The 20,123-nt window shown below is 34.2% G+C and overlaps 1 protein-coding gene across 1 annotated transcript in view; it reads right to left on the reverse strand.

Moving 5' to 3' along the window:
* The window catches only part of LOC127866791 (uncharacterized), a 48,628-nt gene extending 30,329 nt beyond the window's left edge, over positions 1–18,299 (reverse strand). Inside the window, exon 1 of the mRNA XM_052407600.1 lies at positions 18,145–18,299. The gene's annotated coding sequence lies outside the window, so the exon portion shown is untranslated. The remainder of the gene's footprint in view (positions 1–18,144) is intronic.
* Between the last annotated feature and the right edge of the window lie 1,824 nt (positions 18,300–20,123).

The raw sequence follows: 20,123 nt of genomic DNA on the forward strand, positions 1-20,123 counted from the left end.
ACGTTTTCCTGTCAACAAGAAGTGTTCATATTGCAAATAACTAGAAGTTGGTATACACATGTTTAAATAAAACGTACTTAACCCACCGCGAACGACAACGAAATGATGGTCAGAACATTTAATATTATACTCAGTTATATATGTGGTTAATTTGTAAATTCACACATTCATTAAAAAAATATAAGAAATTACTTGACGTACACATTATTACCTTTTTATAAATTATTCACTCGAAATGCATTCAAGTAAGAGCTTACAATAATTAATGAATCAAATTAACTTAATTGACTCGCGTCATGCAAAAATTGGTCTTATGACATATGCGACCAGCGTAGCTTCAGACCTGTCTGCGCATTTGCGCAGTCTGGATAGGCGATACCCAATCCGCTAATGAGACCACAAAACCTTAGGTGACATTATAGCGGAGAGCGTAGATCTTGGCCGCCCGTAGTTAAAGCCGATGTTTGCATGTCCGTGAATATAACGAATACCCATGTAACATAATTTAATCAAAGCGCCGTAGGCGCTGAAGGCCTGGGGCTAGATTTAGGTTGCTTGGAAAGAAGTGTAGTGAATAAACTGAAGTAAATGTAAACGGATCCACGCTATTTTGCTGCCAGATACAGTGTACATGTATGCTGATGTTATGAAATTGAAGGTTTAATATGTTACTCGTGCTTAATATGTCTATCTAGTTTTAAGCACTTCGACCTTTAAGCTAAGGTCATTCAATGGTCAAGGTCATCATAAAATAGGTCAGTGGGAAGGTCTTGTCCAAAGGGAAGTTATGGACAAAAATAAAGTAAATCCAATCATGAACCACACAGTTATGGTGAATGCTAAGTTATTGGGTGCTTTGACTTTTGAGTTCAAGGGCCAAGGTCAACAAGAAATATGTCCGTGTGAAGGTGTTGATCAAAGAAGAGTCGTGTACAAATATCAAGTGAAAAAATTATTCTGTAGTATGGAAGTTAAGGCAAAAGTATAATTTTTCGGACAGACAGTTCAGAAACCATATGCCTGCCTTTGGGGCATAAAAACAATGTATGTATGAACAAGTTTAAATTAAATATTAGATTTATGGTTGTATTTAACAGACAAACATTTTCAAGAGATGAAGAGGAAGATTCATAAGTAAGGCTAGGTTTCTTTAACTGAAGTGTTAATCGGATGTCAAGCTTCTCATTTATACTCTGGACAAGCAGTATCAAGTGTTGACAAGAGCACTGCCAATGGGTGCAGGACGCTGGAATACAAGTGCTTGACACAGACTAAGTTTCAAATCCAAAAAGAGGAATAGTTTCCTCATGTCAATAGAAGAAGGTCATCACATAATCATTCTACAAGAGTGTTGAATTTCCAGTTGAAAGCTATTAATGATTGAGAAATTGAAGTCGGAAAAGGGGAATAACTCTTACAAAATGGTGAATAGTTGTCTTCTGTTGTCAGTAGATGAAGGTGTTGATATTCTACAAGTGCGTAGACTTCGAAGTTGAAAGCTTCGATAGTGTTTGAGAAATTGTAAGTCGGTAATAACAAGGGCTGTTTGTAAAACATACATGCCCCCCATATAAGCTGTCCATTGTAGTGGCAGCCATTGTGTAAATACGTTTTTTGTCACTGTGACCTTGACCTTTGACCTAGTGACCTGAAAATCAATAGGGGTCATCTGCGAGTCATGATCAATGTACCTATGAAATGTCATGATCCTAGGCAAAAGCGTTCTTGAGTTATCATCCGGAAACAATTTTACTGTTTCGGGTCACCGTGACCTTGACCTCTGACCTAATGACCTGAAAATCAATAGGGGTCATCTGCAAGTCATGATCAATGTACCTATGAAGTTTCATGATCCTAGGCGTAAGTGTTCTTGAGTTATCATCCGGAAACCATTTTTACTATTTCAGGTCACTGTGACCTTGACCTCTGACCTAATGACCTGAAAATCAATAGGGGTCATCTGCAAGTCATGATCAATCTACCTATCAAGTTTCATGATCCTAGGCCTAAGCGTTCTTCAGTTATCATCCGGAAACCATTTTACAAACCGGGTCACCGTGACCTTGACCTAGTGACCTCAAAATCAATAGGGGTCATCTGCGAGTCATGATCAATGTACCTATGAAGCTTCATGATCCTAGGCCCAAGCGTTCTTGAGTTATCATCCGGAAACCAGCTGGTGGACGGACCGACCGACAGACCGACCGACATGTGCAAAGCAATATATCCCCTCTTCTTCGAATGGGGGCATAATAAATGAACAAGTACGTAGATCAATTTAATGAACAGAATGTATCAACAACCTGTAGGACATGGAAGGTTATTGTTTTTAACGTCAAAGCGTAATATAATTTTGCATAATTTAGTATTAACAAATAATCTAGCTCTACAAAATGATTTTAAAATGTTAGAAACAAGAAAAGTGGCATGTATTTCTCCTCCTTTTGTATGAATATTAACATATGTACTCTAAATGTAAAAGGGCTAAATAACAAAGAAAAACACACTTATATTTTCAAATGGTTAGACGAAAAAAAGTATTTTAAAGGAAAATCTTATCACACGTACATTTGCACAAACATTGAAAAGTGCATGGGACGGAGATATTTATCTTAGCGGACAACATACAAATAAACAAGGCATCACTTTACTGATCAAAAGTAATACAGGAATAACAGTGGATAACTTGAAAGAAATAATGATTGGCAGACAAGCAAGTATAGATTTAACAAGCAAATTCGTTGAATTGATATCCCCGCCAATATGCTGCGTGACACAAAAGTGTTATATTTGACACTCAAAAAAGCATTTTTTCAAGATAAAAAGGGCCATAACTCCATTATTAACAGATAATGTACAATGCCATTTGGCGTGCATTATTATCTTATCAATATATATACTCATTCCAAGTTTCAATGAAATCCGCCAAAGCACTTTCAAGATATGGCTGCCGACACGCAAACAAATGCATTTTTTCAAGATACAAAGGGCCATAACTCCATTATTAACAGATGGTGTACAATGCCATATGGCGTGCATCATCCTCTTATCCATATATATACTCTTACCAAGTTTCAATGAAAACCGCCAAAGCACTTCCAAGATATGGCTCCAGACACAAAAGTACCTATAGTAAAAAGCATTTTTTCAAGATACAAAGGGCCATAACTCTGTTTTTAACAGATGGTGTATAATGCCATTTGGTGTGCATCATCCTGTTATGCATATACATGTATATACACCCAAGTTTTAATGAAATCCGCCAAAGCACTTCCAAGATATGGCTCCGGACACAAAAGTGCCTAAAGTAAAAAGCATTTTTTCAAGATACAAAAGGCCATAACTCTGTTTTTAACAGATGGTGTACAATGCCATTTGGCGTGCATCATCCTCTTATGCAAATATATACTCATACGAAGTTTCAATGAAATCCGCCAAAGCACTTCCAAGATATGGCTCCGGACACAAAAGTGCCGGACTGACGGACAGCTGGACGGACGGACAACGCCAAAACAATATCCCTCCGCCTCTGGCGGGGGATAATAATACACGAAACACAATGAACATTAATAAACGTTTACAGCCTGAAAATAGATGAACCAAAATTTTATGAAACATTACATTCCAATAAAATATATAACAAAGATAAAAACATTTTAGTTGGAGGTGATTTCAATATTGTTCTTTATGCATATTTAGAGATAAAAATAATGGAAATCTTTATACTCACTCCAAAAATAGGAACATTTTGAATAACATAGTTGAAAACTACAATTTGATGGCATAATACTTCGTGCACGGGCACAGCATGTTGAACACAAATTTTAATGCTTTAATTGAAGAGGATTACACAATAATTTGATGTGCCTGCACTTCCAGCTTGTTAAGTGAACAATCAATCGTGTCACATCTTATCTCACATGACGACTCGAATAAACAGCCTCAGACAATGAACAGGAGCAAAATTTAAGTGTACAATTTCGAGTATTGAAAGTCTCATTCTTTAATCAACCATAATCTAATCTAGAAGTAAAAGCGCACTTTTGCCTTTCATAGATAAACTTTCAAAAGGACTTTTCTGCACTTCAACAATGGATCAGGTCAATTTCCTTGCTGATCACATGAATAAACTAACCATTTATAAGAATGGACAACTGTATGTCAGGTATTAAATATAACATGCTACCAAACAAATTTATTGACTGTGGATTGCAATCAACATCCTCAAATATGCACCAAGTCATTGATTACGTTACAAGTATTCTCATGGATCAAATAAGAGAAACCAGTAGCATACATAATGAATAAGAAGAATTTAAGTTAGGAGTTCCAGATTTAATCAATGGAAAGACATGTACTCAATGAATGATTTTCTGTTTGCAAGAAATGAATCAAGCTTGTTTGTAACTTTAAAACTTCTAATTTTATAACTGAAAGATCCTTTGCATTTATACAAGGTCGAGTCTTTTCCTGTACCTATAAATGCTACATCTCATGATCTGTAGATGAAACTCAAATATTAAATCTCCCTGCTTTCTTATTGATAACTAGTGAGTGGCTAGACCCAATTAAACTGAATGTGTAAGGTCCAGCCTCAAGTATTGTAAAAATAATTTTGCCTAATTACTTCTTCATGTTGTATATTGGCAATCTTTGCAAATGACAAAATCAAGCAATTATATTCGTAATTTCAGGTATGTTAAAAATGCCATTATACCTACAGCAAACACAACTATATTTTAAACACTATGAATACATGTATACATATCCAGGTGACATCAAATTAACAAAACCAAATTATTTTTTTCCCATTAAAAGTTTTTAAGACTTGTTACTTGAAAAAGAACAAGGGCTGTTTGTAAAACATGCATGCCCCCCATATGGGCTGTCAGTTGTAGTGGAAGCCATTGTGTGAATACGTTTTTTGTCACTGTGGTGGCAGTGGAGATGGTGATGGTTTCATGATACCAGGCGTAAGCCTTCTTGAGTTATCATCCGGAAACCATTTTCCTATTTCCAGTCAACCATTTTACTGCCTCATTTCACTGTGACCTTTGACCTAGTGACCTGAAAATCAATAAGAGTCATCTGCCAGTCATGATCAATGCCCCTATGAAGTTTCATGATCCCAGGCTTAAGCGTTCTTGAGTTATCATCCGGAAACCATTTTCCTATTTCCAGTCAGCCATTTTACTGTTTCAGGTCACTGTGACCTTGACCTTTGACCTATTGACCTGAAAATCATTCGGGGTCATCTGCTGGTCATGACCAATGTCCCTATTAAGTTTCAGGATCCTAGGCATAAGCATTCTTGAGCTATCATCCAGAAACCATTTTACTGTTCCGAGTCACTGTGCCCTTGACCTTTGACCTAGTGACCTGAAAATCAATAGGGGTCATCTGCCGGTCATGGTCAATGTACCTATGAAGTTTCATGATCCTAAGCGTATGCATGCATTATTGGGTTATCATCCTGAAACCATTTTACTGTTTCGAGTCACTGTGACATTGACCTTTGACCTAGTGACCTGAAAATCAATAGGGTTCATCTGCTAGTCATGATCAATGTTCCAATTAAGTTTCATGATCCTAGGCCTAAGCATTCTTGACTTATCATTCGGAAACCATTTTACTATTTGGAGTCACTGTGACCTTGACCTTTGACCAAGTGACCTGAATATCAATAAGCGTTCTTCAGTTATCATCCGGAAACCATTTTACAAACCGGGTCACCGTGACCTTGACCTTTGACCTAGTGACCTCAAAATCAATAGGGGTCATCTGCCAGTCATGATCAATGTACCTGTGAAGTTTCATGATCCTAGATCTAAGCGTTCTTGAGTTATTATCAGGAAACCATCTGGTGGACAGACCGACCGACAGACCGACCGACATGTGCAAAACAATATACCCCCTCTTCTTCGAAGGGGGGCATACAAATTAACAAACAAGTGATGTCATCATCCTTCGAAAACGAGAAAAATTGCCATATCTAGTCACGAGTCTTTTTTTAAATAAATTGTCAAACAAGAGCTGTCACCATAGAATGACATATGCCCCCTATAAACGGTTTGATAGAAGTTATAGCATTTTTCGAAACCCTAAACGCAGATTTCGAAACCTAAACGCGGACCCTAAGTTCAAGGTCAATGTCACAGGGGTCAAAATGTTTGTGCGTTTGGAAAGGCATTGTCCATATAAACATGCACACCAAATATGAAGGTTATATCTCAAGGGACATAGAAGTTATGAGCATTTTTCGAAACCTAAACACAGATTTTGAAACCTAAATGCAGACCATAAGTTCAAGGTCAAGGTCACAGGGGTCAAAATTTGTGTGTGTATGGAAAGGCCTTGCCCATATACACATGCACACGAAATATGAAGGCTTTATCTCAAGGGACATAGAAGTTATGAGCATTTTTCGAAACCTCAACGCAAAGTGTGACGGAAAGACGGACAGTCCGATCACTATATGCCCCCTTTTCTTCAAAAAGGGGCATAAAAAACATAGCAAAAGGAAATTACAATCTTCGAACATAGAAATCATCTTCAATGTATGCTTGAATGAAAAATAAAGAAAACAAGAGCATCAGAGGACAGCGCGCTCGACTATTCGAGTGCTTGACAGTATAACATAAGCCATCATGGGGAAATTAATCAAATTAATCAATAAGGTCAAGGTTATTGTTCAGGTATATTTTCAACAATCTATTGAGCATTTGTAAAGACATAAAACAAACTAATAAGATTTTTTTTTCAAGTTTGATAGCAATAGCTTGGGTGGGATGTTTGGATAGTCCTTCAAAAATAAAGTAAATAAACATGTGTTTCTTTTTTTAAACCATGTTTCAAAGAAAAGAAAAAAAATGTGGGTTGGGAAGGGGGGAGGGTTGAGCGGGGGTATAATGTGGGGCGTGGTCATTTATTAGAAAGTCTTTCAAAAATATAAAAGGAAAACAAATTTTTTTTTATTTTTTTTTTGGGGGGGGGGGGGGGAGGGGCTGCAGGGATTCTGAGTTGGGGCTTGGGGTATTGTTTTGTTTGGGTGGAGTCCATTGTGGTATTCAGGTAAGTGTTGTATTGTCAAATTATGAATAAAATCTTATCATACATAAAGAAGTTATGGAAATTTAACTAAAATTTATTCTTGTGACCTTGAGAGTCAAGGCATTTAAAGGTTGAGGTACAATTTAACTTGCCAGGTACAGTACCCTCATGGTATTAAGAAAATATTTGAAGTTTGAAAGCAATAGCTTTGATACTTTAGAAGTCAAGTAGATCTTAACACAAAATTTAAGAACATATTCAGTTACTTAGACAAAAAAGGGCCATAATTCTTACACAATGCTTGATACAGTTGTGTGCTCTTGTTTATAGATTGGGGTCATGTTGGTAAAACAGTTTGTAAAATATAAAGCAATATGTCAAGGGATATTGAATATATTTTAGGTGGTACGCAAACTTTAACATAGATTTATCAATAATATGCATATTCTAAATGGAGAAGGGCCATAATTTTACAAAATACTTCATACAGTTGTCTGTTATTGTTTATAGATTGGGGTCATGTTGTTAAAGAATTTTGCACAATATGAAAGCAATAGGTCAAGGGACATTGAAAATATTTGAGGTGGTACGCAAACTTTAACATAGATTTAACAATAATATTTACAAAATGGTTGATACAGTTGTCTGCTCTTGTTTAAAGGTTGGGGTCATGTTGGTAAAGAAGTATGCAAAATATTAAAGCAATATGTCAAGGGACATAGGAAATATTTGGGGTTGTACGCAAACTTTAACATTATTAATATGCATATTCGAAGTGAAAAAAGGGCCATAATTCATACAAATGCTTGATTCAGTTGTCTGCTCTTGTTGAAGGTTTGGGTCATGTTGGTAAAGAAGTATGCAAAATATTTAAGCAATATGTCAATGGACATAGGAAATATTTGGGGTGGTAAGCAAACTTTAACATTAATAGTATGCATATTCTAAGTGTACAAAGGGCCATAATTCTACAAAATGCTTGATACAGTTATCTGCTCTTGTTTAAAGGTTGGTGTCATGTTGGTAAAGAAGTATGCAAAATATTTACCCCCTAAGCAATATGTCAAGGCACATAGGAAATATTTGGGTTGTTACGAAAACTTTAACATTTGTACGCTCACTCTCACGCTGAAGCCGGGGTGAGTAGGATAGCTCCACTATAAATATTTCATGTATAATAGGCTTTATAATAATAAGCTAAAAATGGGGGTCACCAGTGAAAACAAAAGGTTCCCGCTTTACAATCAAGGTAAACCCCCTTTTCCAGAAACGCCATACTGAATTTGAGATTTTTATATGTGAGCATTAAGATGAGCTAAATGTTCAAAAATTATTATAAATAGATAAAAAAAGAGGAAAAGCCTATAATAAACCCATAAACATATAAACATACAAACATCTCATATATCATGTGTGAGATGGAACCTACTCAGTGCAGTAAGATTTGCTAACCTTGTTTGAAATTGCACGTGAAATGCGTTCTTCTATAAATAAGACTTGAAAATGTTACAGGGAAATAAGAACATTAATAATTAAGTAACAAGGCACATATAATCATTCAATCAAACACGTTTAAAGGAAAATAGATTTATCAATGTATCAATGACTAGTGATACTAGTGATATTAGACATTAAACTTATTATGACAAACAAAACAAATACACGATTGTCATGGTAGTTCTTTGAAGAACTTCAACAGGTTGGATTAAGTGTCTCCAAAAGACACTTGGCATTGGTGACCCTGGGCTGACCGTCAAAGTTATTCATTATAAAAATGTTCTTGAGACCATCGCGTTCAAAGATCATTTTAAGATGCATAAGGTTGAGTCCAATGCCAGCTATAATATTTATGTTGTTGCAGCATTGAACACATGACTGTAAACAAGAACACTCAGTGACTGCAAGTTCCCAGCTTTTTTACGGGTTGAATTTGAGTCCATAATCTGTCTGGTTTCATTTTCCTCCTGCACAGGTAATCAGCATACAATGTATCACTGAAATGTTGAAGTTGATATTTGACTAGTACATGTACTTATATTCAGACAGGTTCATAAGATCATCAATAAGTTTCAGTCGAACAAAATTATGCACAATTGCAAATTGTGTATGAATAATTTTAACCATTTGTATTTATTAAAATAAAAATATTTGGTCTTTTCTTATTAATTTGGCTTCAATAAGCCTTCTCAAAGTTGTTTCTATAAATTGAAAACATTTTTTTCAAGTTATTTAACAAAATAATTATATACAGATGTCAAATACACAAGCACTTGTATAGGAGTAAGAACTGAAATTAGTGTTTCATGAGAAGTGTGAAATGATCTATTATGATATGCATCATCATTTTTATTTATTCAAACATTCACGACATAGCATGTCATTACTAGTATTTTATATGATAAACCCCTTTAAACTGGATTAATAAGTAAGTGTAAACACCACATATCCAGTAGGGATAATACATGTATTTGGTATTAACATTTGGATGAAGAATGTATCCAGTAGGGATAATACATGTATTTGGTATTAACATTTGGATGAAGAATGTATATACATTCTTCATCCAAATGTTAATACCAAATACATGTATTATCCCTACTGGATATGAAACTGACTATTAACGTTACATTTTATTTATTACTTAAAACATTGGTTCTACATTAACAATCACATAAATCAGCGAAATATCTACTTCGTTTCCATCTTATAAGCCTGTCTGCTATAAAGGAGATAGTTGAAACTTGATGAATGAACGTCCTTCCCGCATGTATTTCCATTTTCTTCAAGTTTAATTGATCATTGGAACATACAGTGTTGACAAAAAGTAATTAACCGTTCCTGGACCACCAATGTTGTTGATAATTGCTGAAAAGATAATAAATATGCAGCATTTTAATTTGAATAACCATAATACATAATTTAGGTGATCACACAAAAAGTATATCATTTTCAGAATAGTAATTTTTGTATTTGGGACATAATATACTTTTTTGTTGTTTGTTTGAGGAAAACATCAATACTCGGTCATAAAATTCAAATATGCTGTCCTTGATTACCATGCATTTACAACACAACTTTTTCCTTACATGGCACATTTTCCGTATCGGGTCCGTTCGCCCTGGGTCCGTTCGCCCTGGGTTCGTTCGCCCTATATTATCATTTCCATATCGGGGTATGAACACAATGTACATAGTATAAAGTGCATCATTTATTATTTTATATATAAGCTGTATATATTAAATTTATAAATTATTTGTACATTAATATGTGTATTATAATCATTAAGATTATGAGATTTTGAGTGTAACTTCTTGCGTTGTTTATGGTTCTTTCATTCAGCAATATATAACCACCGTCTGTCGGATTATCTATATTCTTGTAATCTTGTCGATCCCTGCATAGGCAAATAAATTAAAAATTCATATAAACATCATTAAATCTCCATAAAAACATCATCAATATTCAATTTACTAAACTGATCAATTTCCAATAAATCTCGCGTGTATTGCGCTGTGTGAAGTAGCAACTGGCCTTAATTGATCGTTGTCGATTAATTAAGAGATTAAAGAGATAATGGTCTGTGTTAATTGATTGATTGAGTGTCGTTTTAACCTAATTTAGTTAACATTGAGAACAATTACTAAATCATATAGAAATTAGTTATGTAGAATATGATTATTCAGTTGAAACTATTATCCTAAAGAGTATACTAAATATTGATGCATGCATAAATCATGTTTATAAAACAGAACTGTAATTATTATTTTTTTTAGAAATTATCTTTAATATGATTATTAGCGTATGATTAAGTAAATAAACATAAATTATGTAAATGAAACAGAGCGGTATATTTTAAATTGTGTAGAAATTGGCCTCAAAGAAAATGTTCAATTATAATAAATACATTAAGGTATAAGATTATTATTATTTAATTATATGAATATTAAAATGGTAAGCAGCGCAACTTAAAGGCTAATTTCGTAAATTATGTAAACGGTCTCCAAACGGAGAGATAAAATGTAAATTTATATTATAACCTTAGTCAATTTCGTCCGCCTTTTCAATTAAAAAGACCATTTATTGTATAAGCAAACCAAAAAGACCAATATAAATGATAAATGACGTCTTCTGTGATAGGTTTCTCTTCCGCAATGAGGCCTATCATCAGGCCCAACGGAATGATGGTTTGCATTTCATATGCAAACAGTGTGTGGAAAGAAACTGACCAGAAATCACCGACACGGATGCGGATGAAGATGAAAGAGCACTCACCAACACTAACCAACAATCGATGGGCAACTCAATTTATGAGAACGCTTCATTAATGATTATGAATTTCATAAAATGTGCTTAACTATATTATACTCGATTGCCATGTAAGATAATACACATATTTCCAGAATGCTAACAAGAGTTCCACATTCTGGCGGTGTAGAGTGCGAAGTAAAAAAATGCGTTGTCACGCGACAGTCCTACAGAAAGGCAGTGACTTCTGTCTATGCTCCAATGCGCACGTGCACCCAGCTGACCCGAAGCTTCCTCTTCGAGCGAAGTCTTCCACCATTGTAAGTTATTGTAAATGAAACGTAATGTTTTAACATATTTAAATAATTCATTAAAACATGGGACTACAATTTCAGCTTTTATGGAATTTTTCGTTTAAATGATGTCTCCAGTTAAGTTAAGTCGGAAAGTGCGAACTGCACAGGCTAATCTGGGACGACACTTTATGCACATGCATAATTCCCAGTAAAGCATTATCGTATTTATGTTTTGTTATAGGTCAAACAGCGTATCAAGGAACAGCCTCAGGCCCGGGCAATAAAGGTGTAACATAAAGTTTTCATTAATTAATATAATAAACAATTAGAGAAAATTACTGGCCTTTGACGGCTTTGTTACAAACAGGCTTACACGTTAAAGAGCGCCGTCTTGATTTTTCACACATGTTCGCAAGTTTGTAGCTTAAGTTGTCATTTATATATTAAAATGTTTAAAAGATAACAAATTTTGTTATATTTATTGCTTCCCTGCTTTGATAATAAAATTTAGGGCAAACGGACCCAGGGCGAACAGGATTTAGGGCGAACAGGATTTAGGGCAAACAGAAATTAGGGCGAACGGACCCGGATTCCACATTTTCTTTTTCAAAATGAAAGCAAATATGAGCCTGATTATGTGGTAAAAATCACTGACAGGGTGCACTTTTCCTACAAAATCTATTTTACTCCAATTATGAATAATGAAACTGTTATACTTGAAAAAAAAGCAAAATCTATGTACCTTCCTGTTCCAAGCTTTGTGTTGATAGCTAAACAAGGCATTCCTTTCTTGAAAAGTTGAAGACTCTTCTTTACGTGATGGGTTTTGCCGTACGATAACCCGTTCACATGGCTACAGTCATCACGCAAGCATAAATCCACTTTATCCCCTTTTACTTCTCACCAACAATATAAAATGTTGTAAGTGACACGGGTTCTAAACATAATTCTTCACAGTGGTCAAAATTTTCAAGCGTTTCCAGGAATCTTTTTTTTTTCATAAATATCAACATTGCCATGCATTAGTTGACGTTTATCATTAACTCCAGTCACATTAATATGAACAATAATAACACTTTTTTTAATCTTTCTCTTTTAATATAGCAAATTGCTTTTTCTTTTAACGACCAATCTGTCAGGTACAATGTCGGCCATACTTGTTGTCTATGTATTTAGCGGATCCTACATTTAGTATTTCATAGCGTATTTATAGAATATTCGTAGTTTTCAGCACATTCCCGGATAACGTTCGGATTGACGGATATGTACGAAAGATGGAGATATTGCACGAAGTTCATTAGAGTATTAATACCTTAAAAAAATGTATCAGAAAAAATTCTTCGTACTGTCTCCGTAGACACTCGTATATTTTCGGCCGAGACCGTCAAGTGAGGAACTTATTCTCGCATGAATATGCAAACAATAATAAAAACTATGCCGTACCCAATGCTTAGGAATTTTGCTTCAATAATATTTTTTTACACGTTTTATGACACTGTCGTGTTATATAGTGATGTTCTGTATTCACAATGCGGGTTATTGAGAACTTCTTTGCAGGGACCTATTTGTTTGTATAGGTCCCTCTTCTTTGATTGCGCATGAATGACCGCCAAGTGGTAAATCAGACTTTTCCAAATTCATTCATTCGTGGTTGTTTTGGCAGCCAGCCAAGTCAGCTTATCTAAAAAAACGGCATGAGTACTATGGCCTAGGGGCTTCGCCCCAGGCCAAAAACCACCAAGAATTGTCTAATGTCAGATATTGCTGACAGTCAGATCCTCGGACTTGCCTAATTTACAAAAAAGGCGTAAAAAAGTTGTTGGTTTTCACCAACCCAATTGCACTAACGTCCCTACGTGTTTGTGCGAACCGCACCCTGATTTTCGGTATTGCAATATTAGTTTTCGATCATATTCACTAAAATAACTATAACATAAAAAAACAATCGATCAACTTTACTTAGCTGACTTCAAATTGACCAAAACCATATAAATATAATGTTAAATACAAAGTGGGAAGATTTCTGCATGTCATGGCATATTCTTATTAAGGGTAATCAATCGTAAAATAAAAATTTAGAAAATAAAACTAATGTTTCGTCGACCCACCTACTAGTGCTGCAACAATACGCCATAAACTGTATTGCAATATATTGTCAGTACAAAAATCCGTATTGCAATTTATTGCTAACTTGTACCAGAATTATAACTCGCCAGCTAATCACCCAAACCAACTTAATTACATGAACATAACCTTTTCGTCTGCCATTTAGAGAACTATTATAAAGGCTGTCAAGAAGAATAATAACCGGAAAGAGGATTGTGGATGTTTAAAAGCCGGTCGTGTAACTCATCAGAATGCTGTTACCTAAAATTTGTTTTGATAATTATTACTTCTGTTTATAATAACATCAATTTACATTTTGATTATGTAATTAATTGTGTTGTTATTTTTTGTATTTCTATAAGCTTCATCTTAAATTTAACAGAATGACATGCAAAAGCAGATCTTGCGAACTCCCATGTTACAACTGTACTCTGCATTATAAACTTTTTAGAATGCTATTTTTACGCAACAATTTATTTTTACTCAACAGTAAACACCGATTTGTTTTGTTTACCTTGATATCATTATTTCAGATGGCTTTTCTGGACGAAATGTGGATGATTTTTTGTAGAATTTTCGTACCGGTATGATAAAAATCGTATCGCAATTCAATATGCGCATTGCATATTGCGATATATACCAATATACCGGTATATTGTTGCAGCACTACTACCTACCATCATGTTTGGCTATGTTAGTGAAACTTTCTTTTGGACTAACTATACGAAAACTTTGTACTTATGTGCTCTATAACCCCTAGATAATCTAGCTTTCACCTGCCAACATTTGTTGCTTAATTGGTAATTGTAGGCTCAGGTACTACTTAAAAGTACCCCGGGCACTCTGAAGTATACTACCATGTACCCCGGGTACGGAGAATACGCTTAAAGGCACCCGGCCATACTCCGGCGTACTTTTAAACATATTTCCACACATATTAACACAGCATGGACATGGACCTATATGTGTAGGTCCCTGGCATGAATATTTAATAAAGACATACGTTAAGAGCAATCTAGAGAACACAATTGGAACTATTTAAGTTTATTTAAGGCTCATTATTTTTCATGTTGACAATTCAATCGTGAATTAAGATGTTATTGAGAAAATTTAATAAATAATTAAATCAGTTAAGTAAATATTGAGAACAGCACAAACAACGTTTATTTCAGGCAATAAACTTTGATTTTACAAGAAAAACATTATTTAAATAAAAAAAAATATGAAAGTTATAGACAAAAGCTGATATGTCCTTTTCAATAAAAAAAGTATGACATGTACTGACATCTTACACAGTTTTGCAAACAAATAACTCCGGTACTTGTTCATTTTAAATCACAAAATTCATTTCCGGCTAGATATTTTTGTATTAGCTTGAGAGCGATTTTTAAATAAAAGATTGCTAAAAACCACTTTAGTTTTAGACTTAACTAGATACATAATTTTAATTAAAAAAAACAAACTATACCTGAAATCTTACAGAGTTCCGCTAATAAATATTTCCGGACCAATTTTAGAATCACAAACTTCATTTCGGCTATAGATGTGTATATTACCTTTAAAATGACACTAACAAGGGAAATATTAATAACGAAATGGTAACTGTTTAGACAAACAAAGATATGTACTATTCAATAAAAAAGCCATCCTCAGTCTTTAAGTACTGTTTATTGGAATAAAGCGGGTGTACACTATGATAACGTTGTAATCTGCAGAATTCCTCAGTACCGTTTTCAGTAGCGGGTGACGTAATAGCCAATATGGCGGCGGTCAATTGATAGATTCTGGGATTGTCTATAGGGGCATATGAAATTCCAACCATCGCAGCGACCTAGATCGGTCAGTGGCGATAAGAATAGACAGGGATAACGTGCACGAATAAATATTGCAGTCGGCTCTTTTATGATCGGCGAATACGAAAATAAAAAAAAATACGTTTTTAGAAATCGCAATAAAAATATTTTGGGTAGGGGGGTAAAAAGTGGGTCGGTCGGTAAAGGGCAAACAAACTTAAATTTAATTTAGGCCTAAGCTAAATAATTTATCCTACAGCTAAATGATTTTATAGAACATAAGAGGACCCATACAGAAAGGATAAGGTTTATCCCACACCTATGTTTATCCCACACCAAGTCATGTATGGAGGAAGGTCATGTAACTCGGAATCAACTATAAAGTATTCATTTTTAGTTAAATCGAATCAGATTCAATAAAACAAACAATTTGATAACAAGATGAAATATAGTTTAAATGCAACACAAACAGCAAAAAACATTTTTTACAAATATTAAGCATGCTCATGACGTCATTATTAACACGTCAAAAGACAAAAGTCGTATTCTTTCCCGGTAAAACTGCAGCTTTTTAGCGATTTTTCATTATTTCTATTAAATCGGGGACGTAGAGGTATGATGAATTATTTATTTTGTAGGATAAATAGAATACTATGTTAGTGTGATTTTGTACTTAAATGTATCCTACTTGTCTCAGAAAGGCTTTCAAGGCTCGGCAAGCTTCGCCATGTAAACCTTTCTTCACTCGTGGGATAAATTTAAGTACACAATCACACTAACATACAGATGATTGGTGATAAGCGGATTTTAGTGAGTAGCGGATAGGTTAAACTTTTTTTGCAAAATACATTCATTTATGTTAAGATTTATAGTTTTCTATTAATTGAATACAAAAAGCCTATCATTGTTAAGTCGATTCATGTTTTTGTTGATGTGTGTCAATGTTGACAACTGTTTCTATTTTCGAAAGCAAAACAAGGTCACGTTATGTTCGCACCGTTTTTGTGACGACAGGAAAAGTGCAGACGAATGGTTTCTTGAATTTTGCAGATTTTGTTTGGTAAACATAATGTTCATTGATTAAATCGGGGACGTAGAGGTATGATGAATGATTTATTTTGTAGGATAAATAGAATACTATGTTAGTGTGATTGTGTACTTAAATGTATCCCACTTGTCTCAGAAAGGCTTACAAGGCTCGGCAAGCTTCGCCATGTAAACCTTTCTTCACTCGTGGGATAAATTTAAGTACACAATCACACTAACATACAGATGATTGGTGTAAAGCGGATTTTAGTGAGTAGCGGATAGATTAAACTTTTTTTGCAAAATACATTCATTTATGTTAAGATTGATAGTTTTCTATTAATTGAATACAAAAAGCCTATCATTGTTAAGTCGATTCATGTTTTTGTTGAAGTGTGTCAATGTTAACAACTGTTTCTATTTTCGAAAGCAAAACAAGGTCACGTTATGTTCGCACCGTTTTTGTGACGACAGGAAAAGTGCAGACGAATGGTTTCTTGAATTTTGCAGGTTTTGTTTGGTAAACATAATGTTTATTGATGTAATATTTTAGTATTATGTGTCCTTTACAAAAGTTAGAAAGCTCAGAAACCAAATTGATGCGTACCATATAAAATAAGCATGAAAGCTGCAACTCGGGATTTAGTGAATATCGGACATGTGATGACCCATATTCAGGAATGTGGGGATTGTCTCAAAATAAATATAAACTCAATTGAAGTTGTCCATGTGGTAAGCGTTTGGCTATAATATTAATAAGTAAAAACATCAATTTTAATGAAAAACAATCAAATTATAACGAAAAATCGATTTCTCTGAAAACATATTTTCTGCTATCAAATCTATATATAGATTAAACTCAAAATGACCCGAATATAGGGTGCATCGCTTTGAACAGCAATTACTTCATCAATTGTGCAGCGATTTCCATGAATTTGGTCTTATTAAACGCAAAAATGAATTTCCTTTCTGGAAATGTACATATATTTCAATTATTTTTTACAAATGCTGTGTCAAATTTCAAGAAATAACACGATACACATGTAATCCGATAAAGACCTAAGCGATCCGGTATAATGGCTGAATCAGTGTACCATGAAAATCGCGCTGTAAACAAATAATATTTTTTGGAAATTTAAAAACGCTGGCATGTTTCAATAGAAAAGACATGTGTCTTTCAAGATTTAATGGTTTAATTACCGAATGCATGATGTATTAATTGAAATTAGACTCGGAGTGCTTAGCTATCCGCTATACACCAATCAACTGTAGTATTCTCTATAACTTAAAACAGTCGACGTTGATTTAACCTCTACGTAAAGTTTAAAAATCCATTCCGTGTTCATGGTGTTAAGACAGATTGTGTTTTTACCGCACAGCAAATTAAAAGAAAACAGGTTCTTACAAGTAATTTACTTGTTTATCAGCACGTTTTCTGTCGTGTCTATTTTGGATACCTTATAAACTTGGTCGTGTCTATTTTGGATACAACCTAACCCTAACCCTCCACGGCAAGCCTTAGTGGTATCCAATATTACAAAAAAACGGCGTACTTTCTGTTGAATGACATGAAATATATATATGCGATAACAAAGGCATAAAATTAACGCAAGCATACATGCAGATACCTGATTAAATCTGTTTTATTCCATATTTGTATGTCGATCAATAATCATGTGCTCTATATTTTTTAAAAGCAGTGTAGCGATTGATAAAACCAATCATATTGGCGATTTTGGTTTCATTATTTTCCTGTGCACTTTCGATTTCAAAAGAGGAAGTGGGTTGAATAAATTTCAAGGTTACACCACACGAAACACCACCTAAATAGAACTAAAGGACGTATACTGCAGTTCGAATGATTTTCTTTACCATAGAATTCGGTATACATATAACATGTAAACATAGAAATCGGTAATTGTTGATATACTCTTGAACAATCTGTTGTCAAAGAGAAATAAAATAAAACCATGGGTAACCAGTTCTGTTGTTTTTTTCGCTTTTTTTGTGCAGTAATTTATTAAAACAACAACAACAAAAGCAACAGAAATTCATCTATGAAACCACGGACTCTAGATTACACGGATATGAAACGGGACCGTTACGCCAAATATCTTGTTGTGTCTAAGTCACGTGACCGTTTCGTATCTGTCGATCTTTTATCGAAGCGCCGATGTTATACATTTGATGTACCCATTCACGTATTTTGTTAAATTATAGTTTCATTTCTAGGCCGATTTTGACAAATTATATATCATTAGAAAGCTTACGTAATGTAGTTTTCAGATATATAAATATATATTAAGTTTTTCTTCTGATTTTGGCAGCTCGGCGAGTTATAACTTTAACTTTTGCAAATATCATACCGTTTTGGAGTTTTAGAATCTAGATTTACGGTTGACATGTTCGTACTTTATACCGATTTGTAGCGTTTATATTTGGAGTTCAGTTTTAAAAATAACATCTTGCTTAGGAGAATAGAATTCTGTATATGATAGAAAAAAAATTGGTTTAAAAATGAAAGCAAGTAAGGAATGAAGGCGGAAATAAGTAGCGCGCGGTCCTAACGAACCGAACTGATGGCGATTATGCTTTTGTTTAGATACCGGCCATTGAATTTCCTTTGCCACGATTATTATATTTTTTATGGAATATATTGAAATATTTTGTTCTAGAGACATATCCATAAAGCTAATTATTAATGAAGCTTAATAAATTTACGATTTCAGCTCTTGATTATAACACAGAAATGGTGTTAATTTTATGATGAAACAGCGTATACAAATGTATAGCGGACCCTCTTGATATTTTTCGGCTTTGCATACTTCAAATATAATGGGTGTCAAAACATTCATCGTTTGTTGTTTATTATCAGAAAGGTAATAATGTAAAATTATATGAAAGGTTATTTACCATAAATTATCAATAAATTAAAATTATTTAAAGATTCTTGAAAATCACGGCCAACTGTCTATGCATGTATATTGAAATATCTTTATAAGTTAACAGAGTTATAAATATATAGAATTCTAAATTAAAACTCTGTATTATTTGTTTTTTTCGGAAAGATTATTTAACCCCGTTGTGGTCAAATGAGAATGCTGTTTTTAATTATGTTGTTCCGTACACTACCATACACTCTTTATAGGACTACGAAATGACGGAGTTTTTTTACCGGTACCCGCTAAATACGTTAAATGTTAAGTATTAGATTTTTTAAATGTTTAAAATGTACATGTATAGGTATTAAGCACTTATAATTAATGTGATTTAGCTGGCTGACATCTATACAGTATTTAGTTTATGGCAATCTGTATGGGCAGATGACTATAAATGTTTTCAATACGCTACATATCTTATAAACGCAAAATTGAGTATTTGGCGTTACATTTCTCCAAGAAATGACCACTAATACCACGAGAAGACATGGAGGTATCATAAAAAGTGTAATCTGACCAGACATTGCCACCTGTGGTTAGGGACCAATATACAAGTATAGGTCCCTGCTGTGGCGTATGACTCCATAGTGTTATTTAGTATTGGTCGGCACAGTTTCTGATCATAACGAGATAATTGGTTTGTGCTGAACACAGGGGCAATAAAACCA

This window comes from Dreissena polymorpha, chromosome 2, assembly GCF_020536995.1.
Source record: "Dreissena polymorpha isolate Duluth1 chromosome 2, UMN_Dpol_1.0, whole genome shotgun sequence".
NCBI classification, from domain to species: domain Eukaryota; kingdom Metazoa; phylum Mollusca; class Bivalvia; order Myida; family Dreissenidae; genus Dreissena; species Dreissena polymorpha.